The sequence below is a fragment of the Falco naumanni genome, chromosome Z (genome assembly GCF_017639655.2).
Source record: "Falco naumanni isolate bFalNau1 chromosome Z, bFalNau1.pat, whole genome shotgun sequence".
Lineage (NCBI taxonomy): Eukaryota > Metazoa > Chordata > Aves > Falconiformes > Falconidae > Falco > Falco naumanni.
This window is the reverse complement of record NC_054080.1, coordinates 59,056,301-59,066,514: the sequence shown is the minus strand read 5'-3', so window position 1 is coordinate 59,066,514 and position 10,214 is coordinate 59,056,301. Positions and strand designations below refer to the sequence as shown.

The 10,214-nt window shown below is 44.8% G+C and overlaps 1 protein-coding gene across 1 annotated transcript in view; it reads left to right on the top strand.

The window, feature by feature from the left end:
* Positions 1–2,592: 2,592 nt before the first annotated feature.
* The window catches only part of FAM169A (family with sequence similarity 169 member A), a 37,877-nt gene continuing 30,255 nt past the window's right edge, over positions 2,593–10,214 (top strand). Inside the window, exon 1 of the mRNA XM_040579764.1 lies at positions 2,593–2,688. The gene's annotated coding sequence lies outside the window, so the exon portion shown is untranslated. The remainder of the gene's footprint in view (positions 2,689–10,214) is intronic.

The following is a 10,214-nucleotide window of genomic DNA, read 5'->3' as shown; positions in this document are numbered from 1 at the left end:
TGCTACTTGTCCTTTTAGACTTTCATTATGGGAAAAACCTTTAACACAAAAATCCACCTAGGCAGGCTGTGGATATCTCCCTCATTGGAGATTTAAGAAAAATCAGGTTAGACAAACATCTCCCAGTCACAGTCTTGCCTCACACCACAATGGGTGAGGTTCCTTCCGATGTCACATTTCTTGGAAACTACCAGTTGCTCTAAGAGACCACACAGATGATGTGAAAACAAGGTAAGATGCTAGAACTTCCACTTCTACATTCTCTCTTTAATGCAAAGGTTTTACAGAAATATTGACTTGTGGGAGGCATCTCCTTTTCCTGTACACTACCACAGCTATGATAGCATATGGTCTTTGCTGTAAAAATTACCACTGCAATCCAAAATGCTGAAGGAGAGCTAAAGGCCCCCTTCTTGTAGTGTGTGGCGGGGGCGGGGGGGGGGGTAGCAGGGCGGGGAAGTGTGAGTGTGTAAGCCTGTGTGTGTGATCTCTGCATATGTGTTCAGGGGAACATCCCAGTTCTTTGTAGCGTAATCTGTAAGATCCTCCACTACATATATTTAATTTTATTGGTGTGAGTAGTCTTATTAGTAAGTTTGCACATACTTTAAAATATTTGCAATGTAAGCACAATATAGGACAGAAGGAATGGATACACAAACCTACAGTGAGATTAACATGATTACTAGAAAAAGCACTACTTATGACCAAGCACCTTTTGTCAAGATTCCTGCAAGACTCACAACCTAAGCTAAAAAGACAGCAGGAAGTGTGTATTTATTTGTGGGTTTTGCATGGAGGTTCTTCCAGACATAAAAGATAATATGAAAGAAGTAGCAACAGTAAAGAAAAAAAAAAAAAGAAAATTAAATGCAAATCTATTTCCAAATACTATTGGAGATGACCTATGAAGGTCAAGATTTTATTAGCACATCCATATCCTAAGCAACTAAGAAGGGAAATATTTTTATTAAATTGCATTATGTAAGTTCAAGTCTCCTTATCTCCTTTAAAATAACTAGCAAAAACTGTAACACAAAATGGGATGAAAAATCTTTCACCAAAAAAGGCCCAAAGGTTCTTGGTCCTTCCATGGAACTGTCAGAAAAAAATAAAGGCAGAAACCCACAACCAGCTTCTAGGTTCTTTACTTCATCGTGAAAGCAAAAAATACAGGAGGCAGAGCTACTAATTTTAAGAATTTTCTGGCAGGGTTAAATTCTAATCTTACTCCATTAACATGCTTCGTTAGCAGAACAATTTTCATTAATGCTGTGTAAAAAAATATTTGTCTTTCTTTGAAATGCAAGTGCAAAATATAACCAGTATTACTCTAATTAGGAGAAAAAATGTCAAGGTAGCAGAAACCTTGGTTATACCACATAGAGCTCTAGAAGTTGATCTTTGAGATCGCAAGGCTTCTTCATGGACTAAGTGTTTTAGTATGACCTAAAGTATTGATATTCCCATCTCCATTCCTTTTCCATAGGCAGCAGACATTTGTCAAAGCTTGATCATAAAAGGATTTTTAAGGTAATCACGGAATTTAAAGTTCTGTTTGTGCTGTCTCAACCCCCCTTGTAATCTGATAGTTTCAGCAAAGTTACATCATTATTTTAGACACACACATAATCATTATTAATACACCGAATCCCTCTTCCTAAGGCCCCTGGAACGACAAACCTCTCTTCGGCAGATAGCACTGTGAAGTCCCTGGAATGACTGCTGTCCCCCACATTGGGCAGTGACCCTATTTCATGCCCAGCCTCCTCTACCCCGCCAATGTCACCATAGCTGTGCACCTTGTACTTCCCAAGGAACACACGCTATGGAGCACTCGTGTGTTGTGCAGCACAAGCCAAGGGCAAGTGCTGTCCTCTCACAAGAGCCTTGCTTTGATTTTGTTGTTCTTCAGCTCCCTGGCACAAGGTCTTCTCGGGGACGGCCGCTCAGGTGCCGTGGCCGATGGCGGGCAGGGCTGGCCCTTTTCCTTCGGGAAACACGCTCCTGCCCGTAATTCAGTTCCGTTGGCCCCTCCGTTTGGTGAACAGGAGCGGTGGTAAGGCCTCGCGCTGGCCCTCAGTGTGCGCTTGCTGTTGGAGAGGGGGATGCGGCCCATGCTGGCGTGGGCCGTGAGGCCACCTCTGGCAGAGCCAGCACCGGGAGAGCCGCCCAGCACCGGGAGAGCCGCCCAGCACCGGGAGAGCCGCCCAGCACCGGGAGACTACGCGTGGCCTTGCGCCTTCCTCCGCGGGCACCACCGATCTCCGGGGCGCAGCCCCGGGCTCCCTCTGCGTGCCAGGGCCACAGCGCAGGTGCCACCACCCCCACGCCTGAGCGGTACCCACAGGTACCGCACCGGCTGCCGCGGTGGGGGGCGATGGCGCAGGTTCCCCCGCACCCGCCGCCACGGCAGGAGGCAATGGCGCGGATACGCCGCTACCCGCATGTCGGGGACGGCAGCGAGGGGCGCTGACAGCCGCCATGGCGGGCGGGCTGCGCGGGGCAAGCAGCTGCGACCGCGGGCGTAGCAGCGGGAGTGCGTCAGCGGCAAGGGGCGGGGAGGCCGCCGGGGAGGAGGATATAAAGCGCCGGGCAGCGGCACTGTGCTGAGCGGAGGTGAGTCGGTGGCGCCGCCCACTCGGTCTCCATTCATTGCCGCGCCGTGGGGGCTCCCGGCCGACAGAGGTGAGGCGCGGCGGGTGCGAGGGGCAGCTTGCGGGGGCGTCCCGCAGGTGGGAGGGCCGGGCGGCTGCCGGCAGAGGCCGGGGGAAGGCAGGCCGGCCGGCGGGCGCGGGGCGTGCAGCCCGAGTGGGGATGGGCCGGAGCGGCCGCGGCCCCTCGCCCGCCGCAGGCCCCGGCAGTGCCCCCGCCACCCCCACCCCCACGTGCGCCCCCACCCTGTGGCAGCGCCCGGCCCCTCCGCGGCCATGGCAGCGCCGGGCAGGCGCCCGCCCATCCCGCCGTGCGGGCCGCTGGGGGCTGGGGGCAGCCCCGCCGGGCGAGAGTCGCGCAGGCTCTCCCGCGGCGGGGGCGGCCCGGCCCGGCCCCTCCGGCCTCGCCTGGCCCCCGCGGCGTGCGGGCCGTGGCTAGCGCGGTGCTAAGTTTGGTGCGAGTTTCGGCCCAGGCCACTCCGTGTTGGCTAGGGCCAGCCATCTTCTGTGGGTGCGTCTGTTGTAGCCGTGCAATTCTGCGTATTATAGGCACACTCGTGTGTAACGTCTAATATACGTGCATCTACCTTTATGCATATATATAAAAATAATTGCAATGCTACAATAGGTGCCTCCCACAAAAGATGGCTCGGTGTGTGCGTGTATGTGCAAACGCACTTCTGTGTCCCTATGCGTGATGTGTGGGGTTTGGGAATTTAATTTTGAGATGGGGTTGATTCCCCTCCCTTAAAACAAGGGGAAGCATCTTGCCCAAGATATCTGTTGATGTAGCGTTGCTATCCTGCTTACGGAGTGTTAAATCCAGCCTGAGAAAGTGGGTTATTCCGGGAGCTGGAGCAGGAGGTTTTATTAGCATTAATGAAAAAACAGATCCACTGATTTTTATTTACGTAATAATGTCCTGTTTAGAGGAAACCGTTGAAGAGTGATCTTCAGGCTGTTCTGGGCCTGTGTTAATGATGAGAAATTTGGAAAGCTAGCCTGTGGCGTGGAGGAACTTCCCAGCTGATACTTGAGCTTTTGTGTGTGTGCAGGAGGGAGGTGGGAAGTTGGAGCAGTAGGAGTGCAAGAACTGAGCTGCACTGTTGGTCATAGTCTGGTATATAACCCAACAGCTTTTAAGGGGAAAAGTATTGTGGCAGGGTGATCAGTGTAAGAAAAGAAGTGCTGCCTTATTGGAGGATCGATAAAAAATTGCTGCAGATCAGAGTGAGCATGGTCTCGCCTTCAAACTCTTCCCCTAGGAACCGAGTGAATCTTCTGTGTCCTTAACCACACCTGCATCTTTCTTGGTTGATTCAGTAGCTCAATTTAGCTACTGAAGAACTTGTCACTTCTTGTCTTAATGGTCACTAGTAAAATATTTTAGTATGTATTTCATAGAGGGGGGAAAAACCATTAGGGCAGCATGGTTTTATACTATAAATTCAGGTGTTAAAATTCATTGCAATGATCACTGAAGTAATGAATGAAAAGCTGCTGAGGACTGTGATACAGTAGACAGGTGTTAAAGTTGCTCACCCATTCCCCTTCCCCCAGTCTGATCTTTCTTAGCATCTGCTCTATATGGAAGAAAGTGCCTTTCGTTACTGTTGTTGAGGATGAGTAATTAAAGTGGGATTCTGCTGTACTCTTCCAGTATAATCTCTCTAGCAATGTGTGATCAAGACACACAGTACCAAGTTTCTTTGGAGTGTTTCATAACTAGCTCCTTTACAAAGAAACATTACTCTGAGAAATTACTTGAAAAGTACTCTTAATTTCTTCTGCACACATACTAAGGCAGATAATATCTCTTCATTTTTAATTATTAAAACCAGGTCTTGTGTGTGTGTTTTTTACGTCTGTTAGTATTGTAAAGGTAACTTGTGTTGGGTCTCACTGGGCCCTTGTAGTGCTGTGCTTTGTATTGGTAGCTAGAAAGGTGGTGATAACACACCAGGGTGTTGCCTACTGAGTGGTGCTCACACAGCATCAAGGCTGTCTTCAACCTTCCCTCCCTCACCAGGGCGCTGGGGAAGATCTTGGGAGAGAAGCAAGAGCAGCTGACCCAAACTGACCAAAGGAGTATTCCGTACCATATGAAGTCTGCTCAGATATAGAAGCTAAGGGAAAGGGGGAGGGGAGGAAAAGGGGGGGCATTTGTTATATAAGTTTGTCTTCCAGAGCAGCCGCTACACATAGTGAAGCCCTGCTTGTGGGGAGTTGCTGAACAGTGCCTGATGATGGGAAGTAGAGAACAACATCTGTTTTCCTTTGCTTCACCCTCTTCGACCTCATTATTGCTTTCATTAGACTGCCTTTGTATTGACCCGCAGGTTTTTTTATCTTTCTCCCCTGTCCTGTCCTGCTGAGGAGAGGAGTAATAGAGAGGTTTGGTGGGCACCTGGTGTCCAGCCAAAGTTCAACCCACTGCACTCTCCTTACTTACACCAAACATCCTGTCTGTGCAGGTTGGTTTAAATAGTTGTGATTGTGTACATATTACTGTGCAGAATCTTCGCTGGAGAAAGACTGAGGAAGTTCACTTCAGTGCTAAGTGGATGGTTATTAATGCTTTTGTTTTCATTTTTAAATGTGAAAAATTGAAATCTTTGCTACAAAATCACTAAAAGAAGAACATGGAATTTACTGGTATTAGAGAAATTAATCAGATTAGAAGAGCCCTTTACTTACGTTCTTACAAGATATTGATACCAAGCTTATTACACATCTTGTAGCAATCAATGAATATCAAGTGGTAGTAGTAATCATTGAAAGGTATTACCAATTATGTTTCTAAACTTCAAACACGAGTAGTAATATTAGAGCTGGAGTAATGTGTGCTATGCTTATTTTAACATTGTTATTCCTTAGATACTTCTCTAGTCAAGTTACTAGCTTCTCATTTCCTCACAGGTAAATGGCTTCCTCCAGACTCATGGGGTTGTAACCTAGTCATCAAACTGTATCAGCTATACATTGCAGAAAGCCATAGCTATCCTTTGATCTGTGAAATGGAGTTTGTGGCAGCTATGGTAGAGATGCATACTTTTCTTTGTAACTGCTTTCATCGGTGAATGTCTCTTGTGTAATCATTTTGTAAACTGTTTAAGAACAAAACCCTTTTTCATACAATAGAAATGGATTTTTTTAAAAATCAAGCAAGCAAAATTCAATACTCTCAAACTTTTGCTTCCAGCTGTTAGAGTATAAATTAAACAATCCTGAGAGGAAAAGCCTGGCTTGATATGTTTCCTCTACTGCATTGTTTTAAATGACTGAAATGGCATATGCAGTCTTGATAGCTTTTCTCTGATGTTTTTTCCAGTATTGCCTGCTGATTTTTTTTAACAATGGGTTGTGACAACATATATTTAATTGTTATAAAGTTAGTTGGTGTTCTCCAGTGAGGCTGAGACTTCAAAGAAGCTTTTAAACATTTCCCTAAAATACGTAGAAGTATCCTGCCCAAGGGGAATGATGAGCTTTCAGATATTCCCTAAAAATGTCACTAAAATTAGTGAAAACTGTCAGGGCTAACATATATCTTTGCTTGTTTTAAAATTTAATTGGAAAACCTGCTAGTGTTTAAAATGATACATCTGTATGTACTAAATGATTCCTTGATTTGGAAGTCTAGGAAGTTGCATTAGTCTAAATTGTGATCAGAACTGTGTGGTGTACAGCTATTCAAAATAGCATTTTTAGGTTTTTGATTTGTTTTCAAATCTAAGTTGTTCCTCTCTTGGTCCTGTACCTGGTTTTGTAGTAAAATAACATCTTATGATTTTACCATCGCTGTAGCACGGGGACCTGTGGATTCACAGTACCAGCGTCTCTCCCTTCTACTTATGGTTAGAAATTGTTTAGGGGCCATATGAGTCGAATTCACTGCTACTCTTTGTTGTAGGCTTCATCAAAACGTGTAAAGTAAGGGTGGTCAAATAGTTTTCCTTAATTCTGTGGATCACTGAAGAGGAGGAATAGTTGGTAAAGGTGTGGCCTCTGTCAATCAGTAGCCCCTGAGGCAGTGCTGGAAGAATACACCCTGTTCAGGAGTTTGAGCATAGCAGTGGTGGGTCTGCTGCTGCACCAGCCTTTCCCAGGCACCGAGTATTGATGAACTTTGAATGGTGTGGAACGCTGTATTAATCCTAAGTGACTTATACTTTTAATACAACGAGTGTAATGTGAAGTTTATTTAGGTTGGCAAATATGTTGGTAGAAGACCAATCTTTTATCTAGCTCAGAGGTCCTCAAACTGTTTAACCAGGGGGCCGGTGCATGGACGCAGTGGCAGGCAGTCATCTGCTGCTGCTTGGTTTCCCCTCCCAACACCCGGCGGGGGGTGGTGGTCTGTAAATACTGGGGGCTGGATTGAGGACCCCGGGGGGCTGTATCCAGCTTGCGGGCTGTAGTTTGAGGACCCCTGGTCTAGCTCTTCTGCAAATAGAAAGGCTTGAATAGCACTTCTCACAGCTGTTGTAGAATTAGCCAGCAATAATCCTAATTGGAGAAGTTTAATTTGTGAGTTAATAAAATATTTGGGATGTTAACAATAACAATGTAAATGTTATTACAGTGCAGCGCAGACAACAGGGTTTTAAAGTGTTGAAGTATTTCTTTTGCTACTGCAGCATTGAGAGTTTGTTGTCAACCTTTATGCTGAAGCTGCAGAAGGGAGTTTTCTGAAGAAGCAGGAGGTAACTACCTGATTCCTGCCACTGAGGCTTAAAGCAGAACACTGTTTCAGGGTTAATATAATGAATTGGCAGTGCTAGTACTGTTCCAGTTCTTTATGTAGCATGGTGTGGTGATAGGTTCAGAGGTATGATTAACTTGCTTATCTTTGTTCTAACCACCCTCCACCCAAACAAGCAAGTTATGTCTGTATTTCTAATGAAGATCAGTTATTGTAGTGAAGACATTTTTTTTTCAAAAATTGGATAGCCTAGGTACTAGGAGTTTAGCTTAGAAGTTTGATTCTTACAAATGTATATAACAGTGAGAAGCAGAGGAAACAGTGGTATGTTCAAGAAGTGTGTAAGTTCTTGGAAGGATGTCAGGAACATTTGGTGGAGGTAAGGACAGGATGATACCAGGGAGGAGGTTATATACCAAGTTCCTTTCCACTGTTTACAGACATTCTTGCTAAAATTGAGAATGTCAGTCCTGCAGTAACATGTTTACTGATACCTAGTGAATGCATGCTAACAAATGTTTTATATATAATGCAGCTGTGATAAGCTGAAATAAAACAGCAGTGGCTATACTCAGACAGTTGTGGGGAAAAAAATGAACTATCTGCAAGTATGAGACTGCTGAAAGCAAAGGCATACAGAGCCACTCAGGAATATTCTGTCTGCTAAGGAGTTTGTTAAATATTGGTTCTGATGGCAAAAGGTATGGACATGATGGCATAGGTATGAGTAGAAGTGATTCATTTTGGAAATATAGTGTGCCCTGAGCTGTTGCTCATTTGTGTCATCCCTTTGGAAAGCTTAGAGAAGTGGGATATCAGGTTGTTTGAACAGATTCCTGAGAGTTCTGAGCAGTGAAATACACTCCTCTGTTTTATTCTTCCTTTGTTTTGGATCAGGACTTCTACATAAACAAGAAATACTAGACCTTGCTCCTCCTTATTTTTCCATTCTAGCTGAAACAGCCTACAAGATGCCTGACTCCTTCCTAGCTTAGTAGTCGTATTGTTACTAGGTGTGAATTTGTTTCTTGAACGCTTATTTATCAGAGGATGGAGTTTACTTCCAGTTTTCTATTTCATATGTGTCTTTTTTCCATCCTTCTGAAGATAGGATGAGGAGGAAAAACATATTCACTGCTGTGCCCAGCTGTGAGCTTGATTGGGGTTGTCTGTGTGGCCTTTGTAAAGGTGGGGAAAATATTGGTGCTGCTTTGCATGGACGCATGGAAATGATTATACCTACCACTGTATTTGTGAGAATGGTGTCTCTCATCTGGGATGGCAGCTTGAAATATCTCTTTACAAAATGACTGGGCTCAGACTGACACTCAGTAATGAGTTCCTCATGTCTGTTGCCCAAGCATGGTATCTGAAAGCACAATTACTTCCTTTGAATGTTCTGGAAGTCTGTGGTATCTTGTCATCCGATTTTCACCCATCTTTCCCTTGAATGGGAAGGTAGTTCCTTCTAGCTATCTCTGTCCCTAGTTTGTCTGGTTTTTTGCTTCCACCGTGTTGTGGTAGGTCCACAAACTGCATTGCCTGTTCATAATTTTGTTGTACACTGTCAAGCCTTTAGCTGTGTGCAGCTGAAAGAATTTGCTACTGTAGAACACTAAGCACAAATAGCAGGTAGAATTCAGAATTTTCTTTTATTAAGCACCATATTTTTAACCATCTGTCATCTTCTGAAGAACACTGTAATAATGGTTGGAGATAGATGCCTATTTCCTTTTGGGGGGAAAAAGTGAAATTCTTAATCTGCTGTAAGGTTTAAATTCTTCCTGCTTCCAAATGTTACACTTGGTGTAGTGCTGATTTCCAGATTCTGATCCTCATACTGTTGTAAATGGGCCATAAGGCCCTATAGTCAGACTATGAAACTTCTTAATTCAATGTACTTGCTGGTCTGGAAGAAAGCTTTAGGGTTGACTGATAGGGAGCTATTGTTGCAGTTGTTTGTTTGCTTTCCCTGCTTCACTTGTGTGATCAACTCCTGCTGAGAAGATCCCATGTCAACCTCCCTTTCTGCATTTTCAGTTGAATCTCCCACAAGACCAAGGCAATTGCTCCTTTCTTAGTTCTAGGTCTTCAGCTGTAAATTACATTAAAAACAAGACAAAGGCGAGAAGAGCTTGAATTCTCCTTAGCCATTGAATTCCCTATAGCTTCTCTGCTGAAAGCTATGACATACACAGACTTCATGTGGCATAGTTGTAGCTCAGGCAGCTGTTTTAGTAACTCCTTGGGTATGGGGGGTATGATTGCAAAGCTTAAGGACCTGCTGCTCAGCATTAGTAACCATGGTCACCATCACATTTGAATTTGCTTATGGAATACTCTCAAAGCAGTCATGAAGAGTTGCTGTTTGGTTGGTGAGCAGTAACTCATTAGGCTGTTCTAATGTGCCTGAAGTTGGCTGACTTAATCTGTGCTTTTAAGTCCACCCCAGTTGTGAGGATAGGGGAGAGGACAGCACAACAGTCCTTTAAAAATAGATGCAAATGTACCCATAGGTTATTGCAACACCAGTCTTACTGTGGTGTTAGGTTAGTTACATCAGGCTTGATAGTCCACCAGCTGTCTAGCCACATTCAGCGGGTTTTATCTAAGTATCATCAAGAGAGGCGTTTTCTTACCTCTTAAATCACTAGAGTATTTGAGGTGGCCCTTCCAAACTGGAAGGATGTTAGAAGAAGATATGAAGGCTTGAAAACTGAGCAAGTTGCTGAGTAACATGGGTGCCAGGTGGGCATAGGAGATAGTCTTCTGATAGCAAGCTGCAAAAAATTAGGAGGCATATTTTGTTATCTTGTTGAAGAGGTGCCTGGAGAAGCATGAGGAGGACCTAGCTG